A 13,616-nucleotide genomic window follows, 5' to 3' on the forward strand; every position below is an offset into this window, starting at 1 on the left:
TGTACAGAGGTGAGAGCTTCCCTGGGCCTCAGGGAATGACCTTTGTTTTGCCTGTCCCTGCTCCTCCCATCTCCGGCATGTTAATCACATTCTTCTGGTCCCAATACAGCAGCATCTTCTCAACTTCATTTTCTTCCTTTTGCCAAGATGCAGACACCCAGCTCTGCTTTCCTGAGAGAGGACAGACCTGGAGCCTAGGGTACCCTGTTTCCAGTCTTGTTGGCAGTTGCTTCTGGTCTCTCGTCTCATCACTGGTTAGGATGAGTCAGTGCTGAGTGACACACAGCTCGTCAAATATACCTGCTTCCTGCTGATCTCATGGCTTAGGAGGAGAGGCCATGCACGAGGATCAGACAGACAGGGGTGACAGGCAGGGGTGCTCTGAAATATTTCCTTTACTTAAAGAGAGCAACTGCCCTTTTGAGAAGGACACAGTTGTTTTCCTCCTAGTATAATACTGTCATGCTGTGTGTGTGTGTGTGTGTGTGTGTGTGTGTTGAGTAAAGAGCATCCATCCATCTCTTGCTGTCGTGTCTGAGAACATACATAAAAGATGCAACCCTGTATGGCTGCAGGTTATCGCAGGACAGCTGTGGACACGTTCAAAGAAGTAGTGTCTTCTGGAGGTGAAAGCTGAAAGTTGCTCAGTCACCTCCTACTCTTTGCAGCCCCGTGGACTGTAGCCCACCAGGCTCCTCTGTCCATGGGATTCTCCAGGCAAGAATATTGGAGTGGGTAGCCATTTTCTTCTCCAGGGGATCTTCCCAACCTAGGGATCAAACCCAGGTCTCCTGCATTGCAGGCAGATTCTTTACTGTCTGAGCCACCAGGGCTCCTTTTGAAAAAACTTGGGAAAAGGCCACTTCTTAGAAGATACACTTGGGTACAGCTCTCCTGCTATAGTTTATGGTCGTTGATGATCATTGGGGAGTTTGTGCCCAGCCAGACCCTAGACCATGAGTGGTCCCAATATTCCCACCTGTCGTCCTGGTCGCTGTGGGGTCCTGTCCTGTAAGACTACCAGCTCTGTAGCTGACAGAGCCTGGACTGGCGGCTGAGGATGGACAGCCTGAAAGTGTAGTTGTCTCCATTCCAACAGCCCTCATCTGCTGCACATGTCTCTCCAGCTGTGGAGCAAAGGAAAAACCAACAGACGGTGAACTTTTTATTTGGCTGCATCGAGTCTTAATTGCAGCACTTGGGATCTTTCATTGTAGCTCACAAGACTCTCGAGTTGTGGCACACGGGCTCAGTAGTTGTGGCAGGAGGGTTTGGTTGCCCGACCAAAGACGGAACCTGCAGCCTGCATCGCAAGCCGGATTCTTAACCACTGGACCACCAGGCCAGTCTCTGAAGGCCAACATTTTTAATGAGCTTCTTCTCTGAAACACCAGGGGAAAGTCAGACTTTGTATAAACCAGTGGCTGAGAGAATGAGGCCCGTAATCAAAGATATGAGATGGATGTGGGGAGTGACTGAAGTGAGCAGTACTTGGTGGGGGAGTTTGAGAAGCTGTTGCTGGAGCCACCGTCGCCGGTGGCATTGCCCCCTCCCCACACCCTGTGCGCCCACCTCTCTGTAGGTCAGTCACCGTTCGCACAGGTCGGAAGCCTCACTCACACCCTCCTTGGCCACACCCTGCTTCTACTGGCACAGCTACCCTGGCTTACTAGGTGGTTCACAGTGATTCTTTGACTGAAGTTCAAGTGCTCGGCAGGACTGGCTGCTCATCTTGTGAGGCCCAGGGCAAAAGGAACGTGCAAGGTCCCTTGTTCAGAAGTTCCAAAGGATTTCAGGATGGCCTCGGCAGACAGGCCCAGACACAGGTCCTGTGGAACTGTACACAGGAAGCCAGCCTGGCACTTAAGATTGTAGCTTGGAATTAGCAGGGGTCGCTTTGAGGGGCTATCTGCCTCTCAAGTCCCATCACTGGGCCATCCCCACCCTGTGATTCAGAAAGAGTCATTCAGACAGGAACTGCCTGGGGTCTGGGCTCGCGTCTCTTTTCCCTGGTAGTTGAGGCTGAGCAGGGTGCATTTGTCCAGCATTTCATCTAGTTTGGTAGGGCAGCCAATGGGGTTTCTCTGGCATCTCCAGGCCTGGCAGTAGACCAAGTGAGCTCAAGGATGTTGAGGCTTCCCGGGGGCTGGCCACAGTACCCTCCTGTCCATGAGTCCATGGGGAGAGGGGACCCACTTTCCTGGAGTCTAGGATCCATTCGCTCCAGGTGGGAGGACTGCATTCAAATTAGGAGGCCCCGCCTGGGTCTCCAGTGTCACATGGATGTCTTTTGGTGGAGAAAACAGGGTCCTTGCTCCAAATTATTTTACAATCTCTCAGGCAAGGGAATGCATAGAAAAATCCCAACAATCTTGAAACATAATGATATTCTAGGCTTAGGATGTGCCGGAGACAACAAATGCTGTGGACTGGGGAGGGAAGAGATTTTTTTTTTCCCCCCGAAGGACCAGCTTTTGTAGTATTTCCTGCACTGAGAGTACATCACGCACCAGGAAAGCAAGAAAGGAGCCAATGCCTAGTGATGAAGCAAGCCCATTTGCGTGTTTATAGGATGCTAATTGCTAAGTCACTTCAGTCGTGTCCGACTCTGTGCGACCCCATAGACGGCATCCCACCAGGCTTCCCCATCCCTGGGATTCTCCAGGCAAGAATGCTGGAGTGGGTTGCCATTTCCTATCCAATGCATGAAAGTGAAAAGTGAAAGTGAAGTCACTCAGTCATGTCCGACCCTCAGCAACCCCATGGACTGCAGCCTTCCAGGCTCCTCCATCCATAGGATTTTCCAGGCAAGAGTACTAGAGTGGAGTGCCATTGCCTTCTCCGATAGGATGCTAAATAAAGGTGAATTTCTCTCTGGTCAGTACCTGGAGGCCTTGGTGCTTCTTCCAGTGAGAGACTCAAGGTGCTGTGGCTCTTTGGGGGTGCTGGGGTAGAGTTGCAGCGGACAGCCTGGCTGGTGAGGCTTGGGGAAGAGAAAAGGCAAGTTGAGGCACTAAACCCAGCAGTGGTGGGCTGGGCAAGGGGACAGGAGCAGACACCAGGGAGTGGAAGATGGGGATTGAGACTGTAAACAGGTCTCTTCCTCCTTCCTCCCATCTGCTGGACCGTTCAGCTCCTTCCCTCCCTGAAATGGGAAGCAGCCATGTGGTGACACCGAGGGCATGGCTTGGGCTGCGTGGGCATCCTGGCACGCTTGCCTGCCCTGAGTCATCCGGGAAGTCAAGGCGCCTCTTCCGACCTCCTCTCCCCTCCGTGGCCTCAGGCTTCTGCTATGCAGGAAATGCCTGTTCTCCCAGCAACCCGAAGCTGTGAACGAGATCTGCGGGTGTCTGGACAGATTGGGTAAAGGGGTGGGAGCTGATTTATTAGAGCGGATGGAAAGGAGAAGGGTAGACACCTGAGGATGTTATGAGGGGCTTCTGACCACGCTGTTAGCACATCCAGGTACGGCCTTCATCTTTAAAAGTCAAAAATAGCGATTAGCACAGTCATCTCCCAGATGCATTGGGAGCACTGTCTCTGACAGAGTTCTGTGTAGATATAAAAAATCTTATCAGTAAGGCTAACTTTTTTTTTAATTGAAGTATGGTTGATTTACAATGTTGTGTGAACTTCAGGTATACAGCAAAATGATTCAATTATTTATATATATATATTTGTTTATATGTAAATTTATATATATATATAATACATACATATTTTTCAGATTCTTTTTCAGGTTATTACAAGATATTACATCTAGTTCCCTGTACTTTACAATAAGTGTTTGGGATTAACAGTGGCTGACTTGGGCAGTAGAAAGAGCATAGTTTTGTCAGGCAGAGAAGATAGCTCTGTATTCGGATCTGTGGCACTTACTAACTTAAATTCTCTAAGCCTTGGTTTTCCCTATAAAATCAGGATAAAAGCTTCTTGCCCAGTTTTAGAATTAACTGATTATGTTCCTAAGGTGGCCAACAGAAGTTCTGGCATCCTAGAATATTTTTGTTCTCAGTTGTATCTGACTCTTTGTGACCCCATGGACTGCAGCATGCCAGGCTTCCCTGCTCTTCACTGTCTTCAGGAGTTTGCTCAGACTCACGTCCATTGGGTTGGTGATGCCATCCAACCATCTCGTCCGCTGTCGCCCACCCCTGCCCCCCCTGCTTCTCCTTCTGGAATATAGCAGGTGCCTAATTCACGTCAGGTCTCTTGTTTCTTTTATGAGCATTGAAGACGCGTGTATTCCATTCTGTGAGGTTAAGTTAGAAAGGTAGGGAAAGCCAGTGTTGAAAATGGGACCTGTAGAGACATCACCACTTCTGAGCCTCTCTTGCTGTCATCAACATTGTCCATGACCTTGGCATTTTTAAGAGCTGTAATTTAAGAGATCACAGGCTACCTCTAGAAATTCAAGAATGTGAATTTCTAGAATGTGAATTATGCTTCTCTTTACTTATCAGTGAGCTAAAACTATAAAGTTAGACTGGCCTGATGGTGTGTGATAATTAGGAGTGGGGTTCGGGGTGGTAAGGGCATGGAAAATCAGAGCCTGTAGATCATCCCTGTGTCTCATTTTAGCCGATAACAATTCTTTTCCCACCAAGTCTTCACCAGAACTGCTAACAAGGAGAAAAATTGACTGGTTTGAGGTTAGTCACCTTTCACTCTCCCCTGCTGATCCTCAGCAGAGGTGCTAATGAACAGTGAAATGGCCAAAAGGTGGGCTGCTCCAGGGCCCAGACACACAAGGCTTTGGTCATCTACTCACTGGGTCATTGGTTTGCATCATTGAATTAACTCCTGGAGAAAAGGACAGAGAACACCATCTGCCCTGGATCACTGGAAGCTAAATTAACACACTAAAGGCAAAGTTCTCAAGTTCCCTTTTCATCTAGTGGTAGATACTTCGGGTCACCGCTCACTGGTGGTGAGTTGCCATGAAGGAGTTAAACCATCCTAAGAATATCCAGGGATTCTCAATCCCTCCTCACTTCTTTATGTCACAGGATGAAATCAGAGAAACCGTATTGACTTTTCTGAAAATGATGACCATTAAGACTGCTCTCCCAAGCCCCAACTGCAGGCTGTGCCCTAAACTAAAAGAAATGGAGGACCCAAGTATTTTGACCTTTGCCCATTGCCTGGTGAAGCCACTGAGGGAGACGTGTTTTATTATCTGCCTTACTGTAGCCACTCAGTGGAAATGCACTGTACCATCATGAGTGGCATGGTGCTCAAGCTTTGCTGTTCGTCACAGTCACCTAGTTGTTTTGTTCCGTCACTCAGTCATGTCTGACTCTTTGTGACCCCATGCATTGCAGCATGGCAGCCTTCCCTGTTCTTCATTATCTCCCTGAGTTTGCTCAAACTCATGTCCAGTGAGTCGGTGATGCCATGCGACCATCTCATCCTTTGTCGTCTATTTCTCTTCTGTTTGTATTGAGTCTGCTTAGGATCAAGGATTTGCGAATCTAAAAAGTTTCCAGGTTCTGGGGACCAAACCTTGAGAACCTCAGGTTTCATGGATGAAAGGTGAGAAGGGAATTAGACACTTGGGTTTGACTACCCCCTGCCGCCCACTGCCCCCATCTCTCACCTGATGGTTGTGTGACTGGTAGTTGGAGCTGACATATCCCTTGGTACCCATTTTCCCTCGTGTATGAAGTGGAAATACTGTTATCTCGTAGGCCTGAGCATTAAATGAATTAACACATGGTAAGCCCTTAGCTTCCCTGGTGGCTCAGATGGTAAAGCATCTGCCTGCAATGCAGGAGACCCGGGTTCAGTCCCTGGGTCAGAAAGATCCCCTGGAGAAGGAAATGCAACCCATTCCAGTATTTCTGCCTGGGAAATCCCATGTACAGAGGAGCCTAGTGGGCTAGTCTATGGGGTTGCAAAGAATCAGATATGACATAACGACTCAACAACAAGCCCTTAGGTTATTACCTGCCATATGGGATGTGTTCAGTGTAGCCTAGCACAATGCAGTTCCAGGTCCTTATAACCATGCCCAGGATTTACTGAGCACTTTCTGTATGCCAGAGACTGATTGAGTACTTTACAAGGATTATCCCGTTTAATACCCACAGTCTCTCCTCCTTTTTTCTCTTCCTACTTCTCTTCTATTATCCTTTCCTTCCTACCTGCCTCCCATTCTCTTGCTCTCTGTAATCAATACTGTAACAACATTAATAAAATTCTCTCGTTTGTCATCATCAGGTGTGACCTCCAAGAGTCTGGCTCTCTGAGGACTGCCCCCTTCTTCATTTTGATATTCCAGGGTGGTACCAGGCACAAGTAGGAGCTTGGTTTATTACGCTAAATCCTATCATCCTTACAAATCAAACAGGTTTTATCCATCGGGGTTCCCATCTGGTCCTTCATCCTGTCCTGCTTCTCCTTAACTGACACCTTGGTGAGTTTAGCCTCTGTCTCTTCTTCCTCCTAGTGCAGGCACCCACATGCCCAGGTAAGTTGGCATTGCCAACCATCTACAAGGCTTTCTTGTCACTGGCTGCTGCCTGGAGTGAAATGAAAGGTTTTCACACAAGTCGTCCCTGGGACAAGGCAAGGTTCTTCCTAAGAACCTCCAGGGAAGCCTGTGGGACTCCTGGTTGGGGAGGGAGGAGCCTACACTCCTGAAGGTCCCTGGAGTGAGCTGTGCGCCCTCACCCAATGCCTCCAGCAGCCCCCGCCACCCCACTCCTCACGTGTCAGCCCAACTCTGGGTCTTGTAGGGAAGTGTGTTGCCAGGTATGGCCCAGTTACAGTCGGTTTAAACTCACCCCTAAACTGGGACTGCCTCCAGATCGCAAGCAGGTCAGCTGCCCAGGTCTCCGGTTACTTGTGCGGCTCAGGTTTCCCTCAGACCGGTCCTGATGGGGGCCTGTTTGGCACAGTCGATGTGGTCAGGGCTGATGGCAAGGTTTAAGATTTCCACATGCAGCCTCCTTCGCAGGCAGCACCTAGAGAGTGTGTCCTGAGGCTTGGGAAGGGAGCTGCCTTCCATGCAAGGTGTGTTCACGCACCTTCAGTATCTGGAGCCGATTTTGTGGATCTCTGCAGGTCAGCGCTGCAGAAAGTTATCTCTGGGGAGAGTCCATAAACCATGTGATGTTTCAAGGGTCCATTTTCTCATTGTCTTGCTTAACTTGACCCATGACTGGGTGTTCAGAAGCCTTGATTGAGAAGCTGCCGTGTGTCCGACTTTCCACTACATATCCATGAGGATGGGTAGGAGGATATGGAGATTGACGAGAGCAGCCCTTCAGGAAGCCTTTTTGCTCTGTGTTATCAGCAGAGGGTTGAATTGCTATAAGAACAAGGAGTTGGGGGAAGAGGACCTGAGATATAATGATAAGCCTTAGAGAAGTAGGGAGAAAGTCTTAACTGTTTAGACAGTTCATTAAGGTATTTGTAGTGGAGTATAGCTTGACACAGGACCTGTCTGGTTGTGTGTTCTACACATGAGACCTTTTGCAGCCTCCTCTGCTTTTTTTTTTTTTTTAAATCTCTCTCCATCTACTTTTTAAAATTTTATTTTATAAATTGGAGTATAGCCGATTAACAATGTTGAGATAGTTTCAGCAAAGGGACTCAGCTATACATATGCAGTGGCAGATTTTATTTTCTTTGGCTCCAAAATTACTGTGGATGGTGACTGCAGCCATGGAATTAAACGATATTTGCTCCTTGGAAGAAAAGCTGATAAACCTAGATAGCGTATTAAAAAGCAGAAACATCACTTTGCTAACAAAGGTCCGTAATAATCAAAGCTATGGTTTTTCCAGTAGTCATGTACGGATGTGAGAGCTGGACAATAACAAAGGGCTGAGCACTGAAGAATCGATGCTTTCAAATCGTGGTGCTGGAGAAAACTCTTGAGAGTCCCATGGACAGCAGGGAGATCAAAGCAGTCAATCCTATTAAGGAAACCAACCCTGAATATTCATTGGAAGGACTGATGCTGAAGCTGAAGCTCCAATACTTTGGCCTATCTAGCAAAGAACTGTGGAGAAGGCAATGGCAACCCACTCCAGTACTCTTGCCTGTAAAGTCCCATGGACGGAGGAGCCTGGTGTGCTGCAGTCCATGGGGTTGCGAAGAGTCAGACATGACTGAGTGAATTCCCTTTCACTTTTCACTTTCATGCGTTGGAGAAGGAAATGGCAACCCACTCCAGTGTTCTTGCCTGGAGAATCCCAGGGATGGGGGAGCCTGATGGGCTGCCATCTATGGGGTCGTATAGAGTCGGACACAACTGAAGCGACTTAGCAGCAGCAGCAAAGAACTGACTCATTGGAAAATACCCTGATTCTGGAAAGGATTGAGGGCAGGAGGAAAGGTGGCAGAGGATGAGATGGTTAGATATCATCACCAATGCAGTGGACATGCATGTGAGCAAACTCTGGGAGATAGTAAAGGACAGAGGATATCCTGGTGTGTGCAGTCCATGGGGTCACAGAGTCAGACACAACCTAGCAACCAAACAACAACATACATATATGTGTGTATCCATTCTCCCCCAAACTTCCCTCCCATCGAGGCTGCCACATGGCATCGAGCAGAGTTCCCTGTGGTCTACAGTAGATCCTTGTTAGTTACTTCTCACACCACCTTTGACTGGGTGCTTCGCCTTAGTGTGAATTTAGGTAAGAGGAGACCCCCCTTATCACATGACACCCAGGTTTCAGGTGGGGCTGCTCTAGTGTCCCATAGATGAACTTTGTCCTCCTGCCCTGGGTTCTTCAACTTTCCATCTGGGAAGACTGGAGTCTTATGACCATGCATTTCTTCTATCTAAACTGGATACCACCTGCTTCCTGTCCACTCTGTCATCAGGTTTCTCCAGGATCCTTTCCTTTGCCTAAAATTGGCAGAGAGCTTTAAAGACTTCTGTTTCTTTTTCTTAAAAAAAAAAAAAAAAAAAAACTCAATACCTAGTCTGGCACTAAAAACTTACATTTCCTGCTGTTATGTGTGGAATGGATTGGGCAGAATGGAATGGATTGGACAGAATTCCAGGTCTGAGTTGCAGGAAGATTCTTTTGTTTTGCATTGCACATTGCCTAACATGAGAGAAGCTACTGACAAGGACTTGGCAGCCCTGAAGGTTTGTTTGGAATGACATTTGCCTTAATAAGTTTTGTAATAGACAAGGATGGGATTTCCCTTTTACCTCCTTTTTCAACAAAGTTACATGCGTTAAAGGTCCATCTCAAAGGCAGTATGGTGGTGGTGGTTTAGTTGCTAAGTTGTGTCCAACTCTTGCGACCCCATGGACTGTAGCCTGCCAGGCTCCTCTGTCCATGGGATTCTCCAGGCAAGAATACTGGAGTGGTTTGCCATTTCTTTCTCCAGGGAATCTTCCCTACCCAGGAATCAAACCCGGGTCTCCTGCATTGCAGGCAGATTCTTTACCGACTGAGCTACAGCAGAAGCCCCAAAGGTAGTATATATGTTTTTAAATTTCGGAATAGTGTTTCCCGGCTGAATTATGACTTCTTCCTCTTTGTCCCACAGGACTCTCAGATAACACTTTTCTTTCACGTTTGGTTTGCTGTGTCATTTTGAACGTGTATTACCTTCCCGTATGAGTCCCTTTGGCAGCCTCAAGGGCAGGCAGGAATCGCGTCTTGTCGTTTCCATGTATAAGTGTGAATCCACAGTGCCTTCCGTTGGCACACAGTATGTGCCCAGGAAATGTTTATGGTCTCAACAAGTAGACTCGAGAGGAATGCACTCAAGAAATGATCAAATGAATGGATAACTTGGTTTCTGAGCATTCTTAAGGGCATTCCGGATGGCTGAGGGGTGTGTTAGAAGAAGGGGCGTGAGCAGCTAGTGGGCCAGAAGGGGATCAACCATATCCACAGCTCATAGTAGTTTCCTCTGGAAGCATTACCAGCTATTATGGGATGTTCAGTACCCTGGACCACAGTTGTCAAGTTGGGCACCCACTCGGGGTAGACACGATGAAAGCCATGTCTTCTTCACAGTCTAAGTGGGAAGATAATGTAGAAACACAGAATAATTTGAAAATATGAATCAGTTCAGGCTAGAGAGAGGAAGGCAAATGCCTCCTGTGTGCCAGATGTTGTGTAATTCTGAGGTGGGAGCCCTTGACACACACACACACACACACACACACACACACTCTTTCATTTAATCTGCACAGCCTTCCAAGATGGGTGTCTTTATCTTCAGTTTACAGATGAGGAGACTGAGATTCAGGGGCCAGGTCGCTTGTGCCAGGTCTCACAGCTTGTAAATGTCAGTGCTGCTTGTAGGGAAGAGTCTTATGAGTGGAGGGTAGGCAGACGATGCATGAGCAGGGGGTGATGAACACCTGAGGAGGCAGCCTCCTGGCGAATAAACAAACACCACCTGCATGACAAGTTGTTGAACGTGGAGTTTGTCTGACTCTCCCAAGAGGGAGCCTGGTGGGCTTCTCTGGTGGCTCAGACGGTAAAGAATCTGCCTGCAATGCGGGAGACCTGTGTGCGGTCCCTGGGTTGGGAAGATCCCCTGGAGAAGGGCATGGCAACCCACCCCAATATTCTTGCCTGGAGAAGCCCATGGAGAGAGAAACCTGGCGGGCTGGTGTACAGGGTCACAAAGGGTCAGACACAACTGGGCGACTAAGCACAGCGTAGCAGGGAGCCTGGTAGGGAGGGAATCTTGTATGACACAGATGTGCCCACATCCCATACACCCATCCTTTAGGGTCTTCTCCTCTTAAGGGCAGCATAGCTGGGGGCTTCTGCTCTATTTGTGGTGTCCATGTTCCCTTCCATCATTTAACTTCACTGTGTTCCAGGTCCCCCTCATCCATGTCACTTGGAAGGAATAGTAATTCTAAAAAATTAGAGAATAAGGAATAAAAAGAACTAAGAAAATACATCCTCCAGCATATGTAGAGCTGGCTTTCCAGTTACAAGGCTTGATTAAAAGTGTGGGGAATGCATCTGATTTACAAGGTTATAAAAAGTGAAGAAATCTGAGTCTCAAAAGTTCTGTAGTGGCTGCATCACACATGTGGGGAAGAAGCAGACCTGGTGGTCCACAGGTGTGTGCAGGAGCCCCAGGCAGGTGCCCCTCAGATGCTCCACGGGAGTGGACCCAGGTGGGAGAAACTGGCTCTGTTTCTAGTTATGAGACTTGGTGACCTGTAATGCAGTAAATGGTGCTTATGTAAAGAAATCTGTTGGCTGTGTATCCTTCTTCCAGCTGGACGTTTGTTCAACACAGAAGTAAACTTAGGATGGATTGTACACTAGCAAGCACTGGTGAGTCTCACAAGACGACAGTCTACATCTTAGAGAATTGGTTTCCTATAGTTTGTGGTGATAAAGAAGATAGGGCTGGTCTTGAGGCTTCTTGGAGATTGCCCTTCCAAGTTGCGATTATGACAACTGGTTTTACTGTTGAAATTGGATCATAGGCACTTATACTGGAAGGAAATCATTTAAACTTATTTATTGTTTGTTAAACATTCAAACCACTTTAACAGATTTATTTTCAATGGAGCCTTTTTCTGTAGTAACCAATACCTGCTCCTGACCTCTTCAGGTCATCAGCCCTACGCTCACGTAGTCGTTCCATAGTTATTATTGATGTTTATTTACAATTTGATATGCCACTTTTAGCATTGTTTAATATCAAATTAACTGTAGGTAGTATTGTGTGTAGAGCTTTGTAGTTTACAAAATATTTGGCATATGTTCTCTCTCTCTCTCTCTCTCGTTTTTTGACTCTGTGACATTCCATGGAACTGATTGGCAGTAGCTGAAGGTTCAGTTTCTAGACTGAGCTCTGCTTTAGGGTGAGAAACCATAGCAATCAACATGAACCAGCTTCAGCCTTATCTCTGTTTCCTGCTCAGGCAGGTAAGATCTGCTAAAGGAAGGAACAGTTGCCAAATAGCCAGGTGTGCCAGTTCGTGGCCTAGAAGGGGCAGCTGTTGGTTGAACTTTGCCCATGTTTTCCAGGTTTTATCTGATCTCGGGGTGTACTCCTGTGGGTGGGAGCATTAGGATCAAAAGACCTGTTCAAAGGCTTTGTTCTTTTAACCATATACTTTCTGCCATCTTGGAACAGGTGAGGGTTGAGTTGCAGAGTGGTAGGTATGGGTTCATGCCTAAAAAAATAGTCTCCCAGGATCTAAGAGGGTTGCTCTGTGGAATCTTTACTATGAATGAAAAGGAGGTGTGACAGGAGTAGTTAGTTTCCATTTCTGTTTGGTGAGATTGCTTCCAGTTTGAGGAGTCTCTTCTTAACCTTGAGGCAGTCTTAGTAGGACTGACTCATACCATGGGTTAGATATAGTGGCTTGGTTCATTCAGTCTTGACCTTGGTTAGATACCGTTTTGAACTCTGGAAAGAACTGCGCCCTGGGCTGCTATTTCATTGGTTTTCCTCTCCACAAAGTAACTGATGTCTTTTAACAATTTTTGGTACCTTATACAACCGAAGTTGAAGGTCATCTCTTTCTTTTTAGTGAAAGGTATCCATTTTCCCCGTGTTTTGCTGGATGTGAGGGTCAAGCCAGGAAGACTGGCTGTCCGGGGCTCTATCCCTATGATTTTTTTTGCTGATTCACAAAGGCATTTAATTCCTCTCTCCCAACTTTGTCTAGATCTGAAAAGTAGAGAGGGGAATTCATGAACATTTTTGTCCCATGGGGGATTTTTCTGTGCAACTAAAAATCAGTGTTGATGCAACCACAGGACTTGCCGCTGGGGCGGGGAGGAGGGCAGCATTTTACTCTCTCTGGAAAGAAACCAAAGTAATGACAGAAATGGTGCACTTGACTCTGACCTTACTTTTGACAGTTTTTCCCTTTACCATCCTTCAGAACACACTCCACTCTCTCAGAGACCCGCAGCAGGCCTGTGGCCAAGTCTGTGGCCTATGCTTGCCTGTGTAGGCCTCCGGGATTGTGGTGAGAAAACCCTAGCCCTCTCTCGCTTCCTGATACCTTGGCACTTGGGAGGCGTCTGGAAGGAAAAGTGGTAGAAAAGCAGCCCAACCTGCTCGACAAGTCTTGTATAAACAGGGCAAGTCCAATAAGGCTCCTGGTCTGGAATTGCTCAACTCAAAGAGGCCAGTTGTACTGTGTACAAAGGTACAAGTCACCCAGGCCCCTGGGAGCCCTCAGGAGGCCTGCAGGCATGCAAGACCAGGAGTTCTGGGGACTGAGGGGCCATCACAGCCCAGGTGGTGAGCTGAGCTCGTTGACGATGGACTCTTCGGTGAGGTGGCGTCAGTACCTGGACTGGCCGTGTGCCTGGGTGGACATCTGACAGTGTTCCTCCTGTCAAGTCCTCTGGACTTCATCCTGCAGGTGCAGCTCTTTCCACTCAGGAAGTTGGTGGGATTAGCAGGCTTGGTTCCATTTCCCCCTTTTGCTTTGGAGGGCATGTCAGTCAGTGCATTAGAGAGGAAGTGGATGGAGGGGAAGCCTTTCTCAGGGGTCCTCAGTGGGCTACATTTGCCCTTTTCTAGAAGATTACTTTATATTTGAAACATGCTTCCAGGAGATTAGAGGATGGGAGGACACCTTTCTCAAATATGAGTAGAGGGCAGCGTTAAGCCGTTCTTGTGAGGAGGGA

The 13,616-nt window shown here is 47.6% G+C and overlaps 1 protein-coding gene across 3 annotated transcripts in view; it reads left to right on the forward strand.

The window, feature by feature from the left end:
* ETV6 (ETS variant transcription factor 6) overlaps nt 1–13,616 on the forward strand; it is a 289,205-nt gene that overhangs the window by 78,687 nt on the left and 196,902 nt on the right. The gene's annotated exons all lie outside the window — the stretch shown is intronic.

Source organism: Bos mutus, chromosome 5, assembly GCF_027580195.1.
Source record: "Bos mutus isolate GX-2022 chromosome 5, NWIPB_WYAK_1.1, whole genome shotgun sequence".
Classification (NCBI taxonomy): Eukaryota; Metazoa; Chordata; class Mammalia; order Artiodactyla; family Bovidae; genus Bos; species Bos mutus.